General features: G+C 41.8%; 1 protein-coding gene across 1 annotated transcript in view; it reads left to right on the top strand.

Moving 5' to 3' along the window:
• Positions 1-18,305, top strand: part of LOC146811692 (serine protease 27-like) — an 88,446-nt gene that overhangs the window by 40,895 nt on the left and 29,246 nt on the right. The window lies entirely within an intron of this gene.

The raw sequence follows: 18,305 nt of genomic DNA, 5'->3' as shown, positions 1-18,305 counted from the left end.
AAGATTCTAGAACTGAAACTACTATGAACCAATGAAAAGTGTTGTTTCGTAATCACATGACTTGCCGTGCGCGCACCGTGCGCGCACGGAGCACACACGCACGCGCGTACGGAGCACGCGCGCATGCGCGTACGGACCACGCACGCATGCGCATACGGAGCACGCGCGCATGCGCATAAGGAGCACGCGCGCACGGAGCACGCATGATGTACGCATGCGCACACGGAGCATGTACGCATGCGCACACGGAGCACGTCTTCGTGCGCGCACCGTCAAAAACTCTAAAAAAAAAACTGTTTATAAGTTTATAGAAGATATTAACTATGCTGTTCAACTTTATCCAAATAAAAACAAAAATAAAGAGCTGAGCCATTCCATATTACAGGATACAGTCAATCTATAACTATATACATAGGTAGCTTATTGTAAAATAAATATTTAAAAAAAATAATAATGCATTCATAAATTAGCATTTAAAAAAACCTTTGAAATTCACTGAAAAAACCATAGGTTTCACACACGTTATAGTTAGAAATTAGCATTTAAAAAACATTGCAAATTCACTGAAAAAACCATAGGTTTCACACATGTTATAGTTAGCTGGACATTTCATTCGTAAAAAACCATTGAAATTCCCCCGTTATAGTTAGTTCAGCTAACTATAACTCGCGCGACCGCAATCCACTGCTGATGATGTCACATATTACATCACTCATGACATGGTCAGTGACATCACTCATGACATCACTGATGACATCTCAAATGACATCACTGATGACATTACTGATGACATCATCCTTGTGTAAGAGTGGCAGACCTCCTCTTATCCTAATATAAACTTTGATACACACATTGAAAAATACAAACTAAAGTTTTGAAAACTATAGAGATACCAATACCAGTTAGAAAAACCTATTCAGTAATTCCAAAATCTTCACACGCATCCACTCATTCATCAACACTTCTATATAGTCACTCATACATGTAATCAGTCATCATATGTACTCATACACCTATACATCCTGTTACACACCTACACTCATACATAGAGTTACTCACACACATACTCACACATGCAAATAAACATCCATTTACTTGCATATACATCCATACACACACCACTACACTTACTTCTACAGAAACGTACACATACTTACTCTCTTAAACAATCACTTATAGAAACACATACTTATTTATACAGGAACTCTTCCAATCTCTCACTCTCATATGTCCTCACTTATATACATCAATACTCACATATACTAGTTTAAAACATATGGACTTACTCATAAAGACACTATTGAGACAGTCATTCACTCTCTTACTCACCCATACACACACTCATCCACCCATACTGTCCTGCTCACATACTGTCTTCAAAACACATGCAAACAGTGAGACACTCATTCATGCATCTATACGCTAAGTAACATCCCCCACTGAACCATATAGACACTCAAACTGATACTCTAAAAATGAACTAATAACCCATATACACACTCATGTAGCTACTCACCAACCCATGCAGCCACTTATACACAAAGTGAGACACTGATACAGATATTTAAATATTTAAACATTACTCACTAATACTTGTATTCAATTCAATTAGCTTTATTGCGGTTGAATTTACCATAAAAGCACATAAAAAAAAATGAACAAAAACACAAAACAGACAGTCCGTTTCATGAATGCAGTTACACAATATTACATGGTTGTTAGAACATTTAAAAATTTAAATAATTCCATACATTTAAAAATTATCATAACAATATTATTCCTAAAAAGAATAACATATTTCTACTCTCTTAAATTCATTTTGGATAGTATTAAGTTAAAATAGCATTATTAATCAAATTCCTTCGTGCAATCCACATTGAATGTAAAAATTTGGCTACTGTACAGACGATTAATGGGTTGGTGTCTGTTTTTAATATCCTAAAAAAGGCCAAATAATGTTTTATGCCCAGGTTCTTGCACAACTGTATTATCCATATCTTCCTAGTATGGGCATAAGCTGGGCAAAATAGGATGACATGAACTGGGGTTACATCCTCAGTAAGGCAGCCGGGGCAGGGGCATACAGCTCCCCCCTTCCACCTATCAGAAATGTAAAGGAGTGGCAATGTGCCATATCTAAACTGTAGATAGAGTTTCTTAGCTAGTGTAGGTTGCATTAAATCAATCGCAGACTCAAAGCTATAAAAGGATTTTACATCCAGAAAAATATCGGTTAAGCTTGAGGATTTTACTGTGCGAAAGAGATTCCTTAGGTTATTTTCCCTGACCGCACTAGTCACAATCTTCTTTGAAATGGCTGGGCAGGAGACTTCAGGATTAGACCAGAGTTCCGCAAAGCCGTTCGATATGAGTGACTGTTTTACGAAGGCTAGCCAAGGAATCTTTCCAGAACCAATAGAAGCCATGACAACTTTGAGCTCCTCCTTATAGCTCACCAACTCCGGTGTACTCCAGAGACGCTTCCAATAAAGTAACGGTCGAATGGCGATAGCGTCTGCAATTGGACAAACATTAAGATCAAGTCTTAAAGGGAGTAAAGGGGTGCTTTTTGGGAGGTCCAATAATTGTCTTAGAAAGTTATTTTCAGTTATAGATAGGTTGTTAGTTGATGTATGACCCCAAAGTTCCGCCCCATAGAGAGAAGAGGCCCTAGCTTTCACTTTAAAAATTTCAAGCGGGGCACTGGCAATTTTAAGGGTACAGCTCTTCTGTACTTTAAGAATTCCCCCTGCTGCTTGCGTTAATCTTAAATTGGACTTGGCCACTTGAGGACCCCAACCCATTTTGTCATTTAAAGTCACACCCAAATATTCAAATGTTGAGACCCTTTCAAGGGGTCTGCCACCCATCATTGGATGGGGGCAGTTGACAGTTTTTGCATTAAAAGCCATGTACTTAGTCTTATTTATGTTGACCACCAGATTTCTTTTGGAACAAAAATTGGAGAATTGATCTAACACACGATGCATCCCCATAGGAGATTTTGAAAGCACCAGCGTGTCATCCGCGAACATTAAGGCGGGGAATACTTGTATTCACTAAGATACTGTTAATAAGTCATTTATACAATTAATTTTACAAAAAAAACCATCCATTTGGACACTTATTTACCCATTTATTCTTCCATCGACCTTGAGATATACATATATAAAACATATGTAATTTTCATAAAAACACACATTCACTGGATGATGTCATCAGTGATGTCATCAGTGATGTCATTTGAGATGTCATCAGTGATGTCATGAGTGATGTCACTGACCATGTCATGAGTGATGTAATATGTGACGTCATCAACAGTGGATTGCGGTCGCGTGAGTTATAGTTAGCTGAACTAACTATAACGGGGGAATTTCAATGGTTTTTTATGAGTGAAATGTCCAGCTAACTATAACATGTGTGAAACCTATGGTTTTTTCAGTGAATTTGCAAGGTTTTTTAAATGCTAATTCCTAACTATAACGTGTGTGAAACCTATGGCTTTTTAAGTGAATATATATATGTTCAAAACAAAGTTGCCCCAGGAAGAAATGCACTCGCAGCCGGTTTCTTTACAGGAGAAAGCTGTTTAATGGATTCCTTTCACCCAGCATGCCTGACGCATTTCGGGCCAACGCCCTTCATCATAGGCACTTCGTGATGAGATTGACAAACTAACTAACGGAGAAACCCCCTCTTTTATGTTCATTTCTCTCAGGTGAGTTCAAAGGGCAAGTGCCAAGATTTATGGGATCCGTAGTCCATAGTGTAAAGCCCATGTGGGCTGTCATCACCACAGTAAACTGGCTGGAGTACTCCACAAAGAACAGCTTCCTTTTAATCAAAAATCCCGCTGTGCCACTCGATGTCCCCCCAATAAACAGGCTGAGGCCCCGCAATTGGATCCTGCAGTGTTGCATTTCGTGACTGGACCGGTCGCATTTTGTTCAAAATGAAGTTGCCCCCAGAAGAAATGCACTCGCAGCTGGTTTCTTTACAGGAGAAAGCTGTTTAATGGATTCCTTTCACCCAGCATGCCTGACGCCTTTCAGGCCAACGCCCTTCATATATATAAATATACACACACACACACATACATATGCATATATGTATATCTATACACTGAGCAATATGTATAATTAGATTTGTGGAAACTACAAGTTCAAGTAAGCATAATTTAAAATAATTAAAGTTTGTGGAATATAAAATAGATTAATTTAAAAATATAGTAGCATTAAATAAATAATGTTGTTACTATATTTAAATATTATTTAAAAGCTATTATGCTTAAAAATTGTTTACATATATTCGTATATGTTTTTAGGTTAATTTTAGTTTTAAAAAACAAGACCATGGGATTTTTTAGAGGATTGGGATGGTAAGGAGTTTTTAGCATTCAGGTATTATTTGTTTTTAGGGGTGTAAGAATATTTTTAGGTTTACGAAAGAGTAGTTTTTAGGGGTGGAAAGGAGGTTTTATGGTTCAAGGATGAGTAGTTATTTGGCTTAATAAGGACTTTTTAGGGGCCAGGGATGTTTTGTTTCTGGTTTTAAAGAGTTTTTAGGGTTCAGGGAAGCGCAATTTTTAGGAGTGGGAAGGAGTTTTTAGAATTCAGGGATGGTTAGTAGTTAGAGGTAGTAAGGTGTTTGTTGGTTTTACTAATGGGTAGATTTTAGGAGTAGTAAAGAGTTTTTAGGGTTCAGGGATGGGTAGTGTTTAAGGGTGGTAAGGTTGTTAGGGTTCAAGGATAGATAGCTTTCAAGGATGGGAAGGAGTTTTTAGGGTTCAGGGATTGATTGCTTTCGTTGTGGTAGGTAGTTTTAGTGTTTAGAAATGGGCTGTGTTTTTGCGTGGATTGGAGTTTAGGGTTCAAAGATAGATACTTTGGATGAATAATGTAATAGTATTACCTTCATTTACAAGTAAAATAACAATATTATCATTATTGCTATTAAATCATAAAATATTAGTTTTAACACAAATTAGTATATTGAATTAAGGTTTAGATTTAAATTTATTTAAAATTAAAAAAATATTATTTATCGCTGCAATTGGAAACAAAATCAGGCAGAGGGCATGGGAACCTTCAATGTCGCCATCCTTTCTTTTGAAGACAAGCACCAGCAGTTCTAATAAGAAACATTTTGGAGGGAAGGGTGGGAATGATGGGTGAAGGTAGAGGGGAGGGTAGCATGCAACAGAACTCCTTATCAGGGGATTCAGGGCTCAGCCTCCTGTAAGGCCCATATTCTTTTTTCAATTTAGCAGTGTTTATGAAAAATAGGTTTTGTATTTTCATGAACACCGCGGCTGCTCAGGTCAGCCCTATCTACCTCGCCTCCAAGCCCCTGATGAAAGGAGGTGGAGGAGTGGGGCTGAGGAGGCTGAGGCACAATCAAGCTACAGAGTGCTATTTCATAAGAAGACACTCTGTAGCTGGATGTCTGGATTGCGCATGTCTGAGGGGCATAGTTAAACTACAGTCCTCTCACACAGGCACAGTCCATTTTATTTAGCAGATATATTGCGCATGCCTCAGGTATATCTGCTAAAATGTGGCTGTCAGGGTGTACATCAGTGCATCCCTGAAGTCAATGAAAAGCCACACAGAGCAGTAGGGATAGGATCTCCAGCACTATCCTAGCTTCTTATAGGGCTGTTCTTCCACTTCTATCAAGCAGCGGGTAGAGATATTGAGCTGGGTCTTCCCCTTTTTATACCTGCCCTTGCTGCTCCATCTTGCTCCTCGTTGGTAATCATGACTTGCTGCTTTCAGTGCCCACTATCATATTCCTGCTCTGCCGCTGCCATGGAGCCTCCGAATTGCCAGCTAAGTAAACAAAGTTAGTCAAAAAAATGTATTTCTCTATGCATTTGCGTATGTGTTTGTGAATGTGTTTCTGGGTGATTAAGAGTGAATATGATTGAGTGAAAGTGTGTGTGTGTGTGTCAGTGATTTTGAGAGTGTTAATGAGATTGAGAATTAGAATTTGAGAGTGTGTATGAATAAGTGAAAGTTAATGCGAGGGAGTGAGTGAAAGAGCATTAGTGTCTTAGAATGAGTGAATGAAAATTGTGAGAGAGTGGAAGTGAGTCAGGGGTGCAGCAATCAATAGTACAGCAGGTGCAGTTGCACAGGAGCCAAGAATCAATAAGTGTGTTAGTAAGTGACAAAGAGAACCAGTGAGTAGGAGTATGTTTAAGTGTGAGTAACAGTGAGTGGGCGTTAGTATGAGTGAGAATGAGCAAGTGAAAGAATGTGAACTTGACTGAGTTAAGGGAAAGAGACTAAATGTGTGCGGGAGTGAGTATGAGTGAAGCAAATTTTGAAAACAAAATGGGTTGAACTCCTGGTCGGTATTATGCCTCACCACTTTCAAAGATTGCTGGTAAGAGGGATGAACATGATATGTTGCTTTGCGGTGGAACAAGGAGGATATGCATGGGAAAGGCGGGGTGGGAGGAATGCATGATTGGTTCCGAGGGTGAAGGGAACAAGAAGCACACAAAAGAAGGAAGGATGGGCAAGAGAAATTTATCACAGTGGTTGCAGGTGGCGGACAACAATAATCATTTTTGGGAACTGCGATTAGTTTTTCATCATCAGAATTTCACTCAAAGTGAGGAAATATGAATTTTGTGATCAGTTATGTCCCCTATCGTAGACCCCAACGGCTCCATGTGCCTGCTATAAGTACATGTATGTTCCCTCCTGCTCCAGTTCTGAAGACGCAAATATATGTGCGTCCACCGTCAACATGTCCTCTTTCAGATCCGCCATGAATGGGTCAGATATTCCATTCCTAAGTATGAAAGGCCACCGACTTTATGTGGTTCACTTTCCACATTTTACAGATTCAGGCGAGTAGGCCCGAATTCTGTCATCAAGCCTTTTCCTGTCTTCTGCCTCTGAAAGCTCCAGTCTGAGCCTGCATCTGTGACCATGAACTTTGTCCTACTCCTTGCGCGGCTAACGGTGCCTGATCCAGCCTGTCGCCTGCCAAAAACTGTATTTCACCTTCGAGATTATCTCCTTCGCTCCTCATCCGATGCATTCCTGTCTAGTAGTTTAGGTAAACATTCCTCCAGCTACCATGCAAAGGGGCCAGGCCTCGCTGTCCTCATGCAAGTAATTCATAGCCCCGTTACCATGGAATATTCCTACCCCCTCGCATCTAGTGTAGACACTTAGACGCTTGTACACGCACTAGCAGTCAGTATAGTCAGTATAGAATAAGATTCTATCCTAAGAGACCTCTCCTTTTGGATAACACAGTTCTTTAAACATAGGATATTAGATATGATTAGGGATTAGGTTGACATAACCCCAGACTTCTGTCTCCACACGTAGAGCTAAATGTCAAGTCCCCTTCACCCTCTAGTTGCACGTCAATCACACGTCATGCGGCTGCGTGCGCATCTTTGCCAAACATTTCTGCTGACATTGCAGGATTCTTTTATGGATCCACCCACTTGTGACCTCATGTTTAATGACGTTTCTTGAATTACGCCCTCTATTAGCTACGTATGCACCTTTTATCAGCTGTTTCGCCTCTTGCATCTGTTTCACTGTAATGTATTTTCTATAAAACTGCCTACCTGTCAATAATATATGCGCCCTTCCTTCCTGAACTTTCGTGGTGATGGAATAGAAGGCCCACAATTCGAATTGTCTTCCTTTTTATAGGAATAAAGCATTTTAAAACCTCTAATACCACGGATTCTGCCTCTTATATTTACTGAGTTATTCTTAATAGACTTTACCGCATAAAAAATAGTACCGGTAACGAAATATTTACCACATAAATTGGCGCCCGAACAGGGACACTTTCTCATCTCACGCGCCGGCGGTGCGTTGCAGGCCCGGTCTCCTGCCACAGCTGAACGGACAAAAACGCGTACCCGCAGGATTTCCTGTATCTCCCTCCGGCCAAGCGGGAGCGACTGAGGCTGCGATCAACACCCAGACGAGGCGGTGAGAAGTGCGAAGTATCCCGACCAGAGCCTAGCTGAGAGAGCAAGATCCGAGGTATACAGAGACCCACCGAGTTCCGAAGTTCCGAGTCCAGTCGAGTCCAGTCCGGTCCAGTTTCAGTTCCGTTCCGAGGCCTTCCGTTCCGAGCTACCCGGTGAGTACCATTACCGGGGAGGCGTTTAACGTGCACATAGTCTGTGCCGGTCAAGACGGGTTTGGGTACACAAATCCGGTCTGCACTGTTTCAGCAGTGTATCTGTACTGTTTAGCAGTATATATAGTAATATAGTATGTCTTGCATATAAATAAGTATTATCTAGTGTCAGTATTATGTCAGTAACTAGTTTTCTATTAATTATCATTGTTCGTTAAAACTGTTAAATGTTAAAATGTTTTAAATACGTTCTATATATTGTGGTGTGAATGACTGTTCATTATTGTGTTTTCTTGTATAAAGTGTGTTCTAGTAATAAGGTCTAAAAATGCCGCTCTTTTCGAAACTAAGACAGATCAAAACTAGAAAAGGTGTACTCGAAGAAGCCGTTCCCATTCCACCTAGGGATACTCCAGGATACTTTATGTATCATAAGCATGGTCTAGATGCCGTATTATTTCTTGATTTATGGGTGGACTACACCAAAGAATTACCAGAGAGTCAGAGATGGCCCGCAGCGGGGACCTGGGATGCAGATTGCATCATGAGAGTAGAAGAAGAATTATGGAAAAAGAAAGCCAGACAGTCACAGAAAGATGCCATTGAATTATGGCGTAAAGAATCGTATAGACGTACAGAAAAAGCACTCAGACAGGAAGATAAGGGTAAGGAAAAGTCAAATAAAGTCCGAGAGAATCTGTTAATTGAGGAAGGTACCCGAGTAAAATCAGAACAAGTAGATAGACAAAGAAACGCCCTTATGAATGGTATGTATCCACTTCTGGCCGAAGGGTTACCTAAGGCTACTCCGGAAATACCAAAAGACTTGCCACCTCCATTGTTTCCGATAAAAGCACATCCCAAATCACATCCCAAAACAGCAAAGGACGTTTTTCTTTCCTCCTATTTAGATGACGTAGCTCCCGAGTATGCTAATGCCATACCACCCACACCGCTTGCCGATGGTGTTCAACACCAAGAGCATCCGTCTGTATCCCCGCAATTACAAACTCCTACACAAGTTCCAACAGACCCGTCCGTTTCTACAGTTTTTCCCGCATCTACAATCTCTATCCTACGCCCAACGAATCCTTTCACGTCCAGCACCCCAGACGGTGCTACAGGAGGTACGACAGACATGTTTGCCACTCCGCCGCGAAATAAACAGACTCTTAGAGATTTAGCCCTCCAACGTACGCCCAAACTAGCAACTCCCGACATGCTTAAGGAACTTCTAGTAGATTGTAGATATGATCCTGTGCCCGGTAAACGGGACGAAATGCTGCTGTCATCATTACGTATTCGACGAGCTGCAATATATTTAACGAAGCTACCAGGAATGACTACACATTTAGAAAATATGTATCACTTCGTCCAGTCAGGGCGAGGTCCTGAAAGTATTAGCAGAGCCATGGAGTACCAGAAAGCGGAGGTACAGGGACAACTGTTACGTTTCCTCATAAACTGTGTAATCAGAAATCAAGACCGGCCTGGGGTAAATCCGGAAGAAATGCAAAAACTTGTCACTTGGGGCCAGAATATATCAGAAGGGAGACATGATAAACAGTTATGTATAGTAGCTATGTACCGAAAGATCCGCAAAGAAGTAGAACGAATACACGAAGAAAGATTAGAGGTAGACGCCGCTGACCTAAACAGAGAAGAGGAGGAGCAAGAGTCAGAGCAAGTAGAAACGATAGCTTATGTAGGTAGAGGAAGACCCCATAATAATACTAGAGGCTCTAATGACCCGATACGTCCAATACGTCCAGAATATAATAGACATTTTCCAAACCCTATGCTAAATACAAAATCCCCCGAACACTTATTCCAAGCCGCTGATAAATTACTCCGAGATCGAAGGGGGTACCACATGCTCGATTCCATGGACGAACAAGAATTAGCCAGGTCAGCAGTACAATGGGCTGACAGTCCCGGCGAATACCATGACGATGTACTTGCACACACGTTTCTGAATCTTGACCCGTACGAACAGCGTTTAGCTAGTATATACATGATTCAACACCTCCTTATATTATATAAAAGCCAACACTCCGATCCAGGACCCTTACCTGACATATTGACAGAACTACTCACGAACATATGGAAAGGGTCAGGTACTGATTTGATTAAAGAAATACTAGAATCCCGAAACCAATATTTAAATTTCGTATGCCCAGAACACGTTCCAGTTCCCATCATGGGAAGAAAAATGTATCACATAGATAGACAGAACCCGTTACGCGAAGTGCACCCAATTAGAGGTGCCGGTGATAATTTTACACGCGTATTTGTGTACACGCCTATAACTAAATTAGAATTATTAGAAATGAAGAAAGTAGTACCCAGCCATGACAAGGACCCAGCAGGTTTCCACCGTGAGATAAAAGACATGTTACTCATGGGAGAGTATACCTACCCCGACATTATGAAAATATTAAAAGTCCTACTACCCGCCGGTGTTTATGAGAAACTCAAAGAAAAGGAATGGGAGGTGGGAGACCAAAAGATAGATTGGACAGCATTAGAAAACGAAGAAAAGGCCCGAGCTGCAGGAGCAGGACTTGGGGAAAAGACTACAGCGCTGGCAGGATTACTAATACAGGTATTGCCACGTTTATTAACTACGAAAAAGGAAGACTGGGGTGCAATCTCAGCCTGTAAACAAAAGCCAGATGAAGATACTAGTGATTTCTATTCCCGATTTGAAAAATGTTTTGGTATAAATAGTGGCATAAAAGCCAGTAGTGAGTCATACCCACATCTGTTTGTGACAAAATTAGTTGAAAATTCTCTGATACAAGTTAAGAATAGAGTATTGACATTCGAGAGTACCTGGCAAGGTAATACCCCATCACAGATGCTACAGATGTTACAATATCATCACAATAGAATTAGAGAAGAACAAGAACACGAACAAAGACGTATGAAAGATACAAAAATGAAAATGCTTGTTGCACAGTCAGTTCCAGCTGATGGTCATCATAAGGGTGATTCCGCAGGTCCTACGAAAGGGACATGCAACTATTGTAAACAACCAGGTCATTATATACACGATTGTCCAGTCCTGAAACATAATATTGCCACAGGTAGAACGCATGAGAGACCACGTCCACCTAGACAGGATCAGAATCAACAACAAATACCTCAGCATGCACAACCTAGGTTAGCTCCGCAACAACTAGCTCCGCAACAGGCAGCTCCACAACAGACCGTAGCACCACCACAAGCGCAGCCTATTGCTGCAACACAAGCAACGACACAACAGATGTATCAGTATGCACAAGCAGATTATCCCGATTATCAGCGATACTCATGAGATAGCCTAGAGAGGGAAGTTGGCTTACCCCTTATTGAGGTTCCTGTAGACCAAGAGGGACCTTATGTACATAGCAAATTATTAGGGGAAGACAGAAAGTTTTTACTTGATACAGGGGCAAGCAGAACAACTATAAGACGCAGTGAAGTTCCAGGGGCACCCCTCTCAGGCTCACAGAATATTTCCCTTGGATTCTCAGGAAAACCTATAATTAATGATGTAACACAACCTCTTCCACTTACGATTGGTCCATTGACACGTACTACAGATTTATTGCTTACTAAATCATGTCCAGAAAACTTGTTAGGTATAAAAACATTGAAAGCTCTAGGAGCTATAATATGTTGTTCTCCGGAAGGAGTACGACTATTTTTACGTGACTTTAAAGGTCACTATGTATCCAGAGACATGGATCACCGACTGCAGAATTTACCTACACATTTATGGGCACAAGGACCCACTGATGTTGGTTGCATGAACATTACACCATATCGAGTTACACTGAAATCAGGAGTAATACTACCACGAATACGACAATACAAGTTACCACCCGATGCTGTTGTGGCTTTGCTGCAAATCATTGACGAGCTCATTGCACAAGGAGTGGTTGTCGAAACTGACTCCAATGTATGTAATTCTCCGATAATTCCGATTCTTAAAAGAACGGATCCAAAAGCTCCACCAGTATATCGATTAGTTATTGATCTGCGCGAATTAAATAAATGTATTGTGCCACAATACCCCGTGGTCCCAGATATCTCTTCATTACTCACAGCTATTGACTCAGAAGCAACGTTTTTCACTGTAATTGATCTCAAGAATTCTTTCTTTAGTGTCCCAATAGATCCGGAAAGTCAATACTTGTTCGGGTTCAGTTTAAATGGACGAAGTTTTAAATTCACACGCGCACCTCAAGGATTTACAGAAAGCCCCAGCATCTATAGCCAAGCACTGAAACGAGAACTTGACAGTATCCACATGCCAGTTAACACTGCCTTGCTTCAATATGTCGATGATCTGCTGATCACCGCCCGAAGCGAACATGAATGTGAAAAAGCGTCACTGACGGTTTTAAAATTTTTGGCTGACAAGGGGCACAAGGTGTCCCCTTCTAAGCTGCAATTCTGTGTCCAGCGAGTTGTTTACCTTGGGCACTCGCTGTCCAAGGAGGGAAGGCAGCTTACACCCGACCGCATCCAGTTAATCGCTAACATGCCACCACCCAAGACACAAAAGGAGGTGCGGGCTTTTATAGGCCTCACTTCATACTGTAGGCAGTGGATCCCTCAATATGCATTTTTAGCAAAACCACTCATCCAGTTGACAACACAGGAGGCAGCCACATCGACTGTCCTCCCTTGGACTCCAGAACATACACACGCTTTTGAAAGCTTAAAGAAAGCTTTATGTCAAGCACCTGTCCTAGCAACACCATGTTACAGTAAACAGTTTACACTCTTTGTTACAGAACGCGAAGGTACTGCCTTGTCAGTACTCACTCAGGAACAAGCAGGATCACACAAACCATGTGCTTATTTCTCTAGTACATTAGATCCAGTAGCTCAGGCTCTTCCTGCGTGCCTGAAATCGGTGGCAGCAACAGCTTTAGCAATCAGACAAAGCGATGCCATAGTGTTAGGACATCAATTGACAGTACAAGTACCACACGCAGTAGAGGTTCTCTTGAACCGCACACAAACACAACACTTGACTATAGCGAGACTCACCGGTTACGAATTAACATTGTTTCAGCCACACATAGAAATCAGACGTTGTAATACGTTAAATCCTGCCACACTGTTACCAGTAGGCGGAACAGATCCATTGGCACATGATTGTGTCGAAGTCATCACTATCACGACGAAACCCAGACAAGACTTGACAGACATCCCTTTGTCAGATCCAGACTTGACATTATATGTAGATGGGTCATGTATGAGAGCAAGTACAGGAGAGCTAGTGGCCGCTTACGCAGTCACAACAGACACTGAAGTCATTGAAACAAATTGTATTAACACTTTGTCAGCTCAAGCAGCAGAGCTCATCGCTCTGACACAAGCCTGTATTCAAGCCACAAATAAGAAAGTCAATATATACACAGATTCACGTTATGCCTTCGGAGTCGTCCATGACTTCGGCGTACTGTGGCGAGAGAGAGGTTATTTAACTTCTCACGGTGCCCACATCCAACACGGACCCCTCATTCAAACCTTATTAGACGCGATTCATCTACCTACTGCAATATCGATTATGAAATGCAAAGCCCATACAAAAGTTACCGATATTATTTCTCAGGGTAATGACCTAGCTGACAGAACAGCTAAACAGACTGCTCAGAATCAGACTCTCACAACTGACATGACAGAGACAATAGTCCCGACACTAACACATTGCATGACAGTTAAGGATCCCGCCCTTGATGTAATTGACATACAGACACATGCTACACCAGAAGAAATAAAGAAATGGACTGAATTAGGAGGGATCCAAACAGATCAGGGATGGATGACGAAGGAAAAATCTATATGGTTTCTTCCCGACTCAATGGTCCAAGTTATCATTAACACAATACATAGTCCAGCACACCTAGGAGAGAAAGCTATGCTAGACAGCATTCAACACATTTGGTTTAACAAACACTTGCGAGCCGCAGCTAAACAAAAAGTTCGTACCTGTATGATATGTTGTCAGTTTAATCCAGGTAAAAGCATCCCCGTAGAGCAGGGTGGATTTCAACCTCCTAATCATGCTTTTGAAGTCCTCCAGATGGATTATATCCAGATGGAACGATGTCGAGGATTCAAATATGTTCTCGTAGTTGTCTGTGCTCTTTCCCGTTGGACAGAAGCATACCCGGTTTCAGATTACACTGCCCCGACTACTGCCAAACAGTTAGTTCGAGAATTCTTCCCACGGTACGGTTTACCACGTGTTGTCTACTCAGATAACGGCCAGCCGTTCTCATCTGAACTAATGAAACACGTTTCCCTTCTATTAGGCTATCAATGGAAGTTTCACTGTGTCCGACATCCCGAGGCAGCAGGTCTCGTAGAACGCCATAATCAAACTTTGAAAATTAGATTGTCCAAAATATGTAGAGAAAAAGGAGTCGATTGGATAGTAGCCTTACCAGTTGCGCTCTTTTACATGAGAATGGTAGCACATTCTCGAACAGGGCTATCCCCGTATGAGGTGATCTTCGGTAGACCACCAAATATGTGGGGGACGCCTATACCTCGTAAAATCACTGACGTTGACTGTAATATGCTGACAGATTACCTGGCTTCCTTGATGTCTGCACTACAATCTTGTCGTTCACAGGTATCCGCAGCTTTTCCCGATAATACTGAGGTGAAGCTCCATGACGTGGTTCCTGGTGACCTGGTGCTGGTCAGGAACTTTGACCGGAAGACCCAACTGGATCCTAGGTGGAAGTCACCGAAGTTGGTTTTACTCACCACAAGGACAGCCGTGAAAATCGAGGGAAGAAAAGGGTGGTTGCACTCGAGTCATATCAATAAATTTTATGGACTACCACCCGGTGTAGATACTCAACCCTGTATTCCCTCACAAACAGACTCAAAGCTCCCCTTGGTTGAGCAATCGAACTCAGAAATTTATAAACTAAAATTGAGGTCTAGTAAGTCAGACAATTTGATTGTTTAAGTCCTCTCCAAGGTGAATCGGTTGAATTTGTCCCTGACATGTATCCTCTAGACCGGAATAGAGAAAGAAATCATCAGATGCAGCTCAAAAAGCATGCGTATTGTAAATCATTTCGTAGTCACTGTACAGTAACATTATTAATTTTGTTTTTTCTAAGTCTTCTGATCATTATTTTCAGCATACTATTGCATATGTATTACCCTATTCTTAAACATGCTTACAATATAACTGCAGAACATTCTTTTAGCGAATTACCTCCGCATGAGTTGTCATATAGATTTGCGCTGCGCAACAACACATTCATTAGTATGTTACATCATTCCCATCAAACCAGCAATGCCACAAATTGTTGGATATGTGGCCGACTCCCTCCCTATCAGAACTATAAGGGAGTTTTGCCCCTCTTTCCCTATCCGTTCACACACAATGGCTCCTGTGGAGCATGGTTTAGTTTGATTAATACCCTAGATTCAAATTCCGCAGTTTATCAAGACAACTGGGTATGGGGAAACCTGAACCTAGTTTTGCTTAAAGTCTGCTACCCTAACAAGGAGGGACTTCCCAAAAGAACAGGAACTGATCTAGAAAATGAAGTATATGGATTAGGTAACTTTACACTTAACCTCATGATCCTGAACGTTGAATCTGAAGCTACACCAATCTTGCCCGCCATGTCAGTATTCCCAGTAAAAGGGGAATTATGTATAAGAAAGAATGGTTCCATACACATGGGCCATAGTAAATGTACCACTGTAATAAAATTCAGTGATCAAGGCAAGTCTACATTTAGAGCTTCCCATCATTCCTACTTCATATGTGGCCAGACCGCATATATATGTCTACCTCTAGATTGGGATGGTACTTGTTACATAGCATTCCTTCTGCCACCTGTTTTCCTAGCTCCTCCTGATTATCATAGAAATACTCATTTAGTACACAATAGACAGCAGAGAGATCTCCCAATTGTCGATTACACTGAAACAGCATGGGAAAAATACACAGATTTCAATAAAGGATTCTTTCCCTATATAGGTACAGTCACTAATAGTAAGCTGATACGTAGATTAACCAGAACCCTTGAAGCAGTAGTGAACGAGACTATTTCCGCCTTAGGCAATTTAACAGAAGAGCAGTCTGCTATGCGGATTGTTGTGCTTCAAAATCGTCTTGTCCTTGACGTCATCCTGGCCGATAGGGGCGGAGCTTGTAGGGTCATCGGATCAAGTTGTTGCATTTTCATACCAGAAAATTCGCCGTCAGTATATAAAGCCATAACCCGCCTTCATAAGATTATAAGCCAGATACACCAGAGTCCAGGCACCTGGACTTGGTCCGGTTGGTTCTGGGGCGTGTTGTCAGCCTGGGGATGGAGAATCCTATCCTTCCTAGGTATTGGCTTTCTCATACTATTCAGTTGCTGCTTATGTCTACAATGTGGGCCAGCGATTTGTGGTCTGTGTGCCACCTCGTGTATCCCACATCCAAGTTTTCATTCGAGATCCCGGAAGAAGAAAGAAGAACAAATGATGCTATATGAACAGATCGATGGATTGATGAAGATCGATATCTCCTGAGGGTCCGAAGGGGACAAGGAGGGAATGAGGAAATATGAATTTTGTGATCAGTTATGTCCCCTATCGTAGACCCCAACGGCTCCATGTGCCTGCTATAAGTACATGTATGTTCCCTCCTGCTCCAGTTCTGAAGACGCAAATATATGTGCGTCCACCGTCAACATGTCCTCTTTCAGATCCGCCATGAATGGGTCAGATATTCCATTCCTAAGTATGAAAGGCCACCGACTTTATGTGGTTCACTTTCCACATTTTACAGATTCAGGCGAGTAGGCCCGAATTCTGTCATCAAGCCTTTTCCTGTCTTCTGCCACTGAAAGCTCCAGTCTGAGCCTGCATCTGTGACCATGAACTTTGTCCTACTCCTTGCGCGGCTAACGGTGCCTGATCCAGCCTGTCGCCTGCCAAAAACTGTATTTCACCTTCGAGATTATCTCCTTCGCTCCTCATCCGATGCATTCCTGTCTAGTAGTTTAGGTAAACATTCCTCCAGCTACCATGCAAAGGGGCCAGGCCTCGCTGTCCTCATGCAAGTAATTCATAGCCCCGTTACCATGGAATATTCCTACCCCCTCGCATCTAGTGTAGACACTTAGACGCTTGTACACGCACTAGCAGTCAGTATAGTCAGTATAGAATAAGATTCTATCCTAAGAGACCTCTCCTTTTGGATAACACAGTTCTTTATACATAGGATATTAGATATGATTAGGGATTAGGTTGACATAACCCCAGACTTCTGTCTCCACACGTAGAGCTAAATGTCAAGTCCCCTTCACCCTCTAGTTGCACGTCAATCACACGTCATGCGGCTGCGTGCGCATCTTTGCCAAACATTTCTGCTGACATTGCAGGATTCTTTTATGGATCCACCCACTTGTGACCTCATGTTTAATGACGTTTCTTGAATTACGCCCTCTATTAGCTACGTATGCACCTTTTATCAGCTGTTTCGCCTCTTGCATCTGTTTCACTGTAATGTATTTTCTATAAAACTGCCTACCTGTCAATAATATATGCGCCCTTCCTTCCTGAACTTTCGTGGTGATGGAATAGAAGGCCCACAATTCGAATTGTCTTCCTTTTTATAGGAATAAAGCATTTTAAAACCTCTAATACCACGGATTCTGCCTCTTATATTTACTGAGTTATTCTTAATAGACTTTACCGCATAAAAAATAGTACCGGTAACGAAATATTTACCACAAAAGTCAGAGAAAGAGTAAGGCAGAAAAGGGAGAAAGGACAAAGAGAAAGACGGTAACTTAATGTCAAAGGGACAAACCTGGGGTGAAAAAGGACCTGGAAGAATGAAATATTAGCATGAGAAGGACTGTAGGGTGGTGGAAAAAGGAAGCATGAGCCAAAATTAAGACGGGACAGCCTTACCATTTGGCAATTCTGTCATTCAGCAGCAACAGCAGTGGGCACTTAAGATAAGCTTTGGGCCCTTGCAGTTAGGTTTTTGTTTTACAAATGAAGCATGAGGCAGGAAGAATGTTATATCCTGAGTTCAATGCTATTCATGCCCTGCCTGCAGAATCTTACTGTGATGACATGTTATAGGATGTTGTGAGTCAAATCTTCACAGTTGGCTGGGCTGAGCAGCATGCTGG

Source organism: Triturus cristatus, chromosome 7 (genome assembly GCF_964204655.1).
Source record: "Triturus cristatus chromosome 7, aTriCri1.1, whole genome shotgun sequence".
NCBI lineage: Eukaryota > Metazoa > Chordata > Amphibia > Caudata > Salamandridae > Triturus > Triturus cristatus.
The sequence above is the reverse complement of the archived record's forward strand: the minus strand, read 5'-3'. Positions and strand labels throughout refer to the sequence as shown.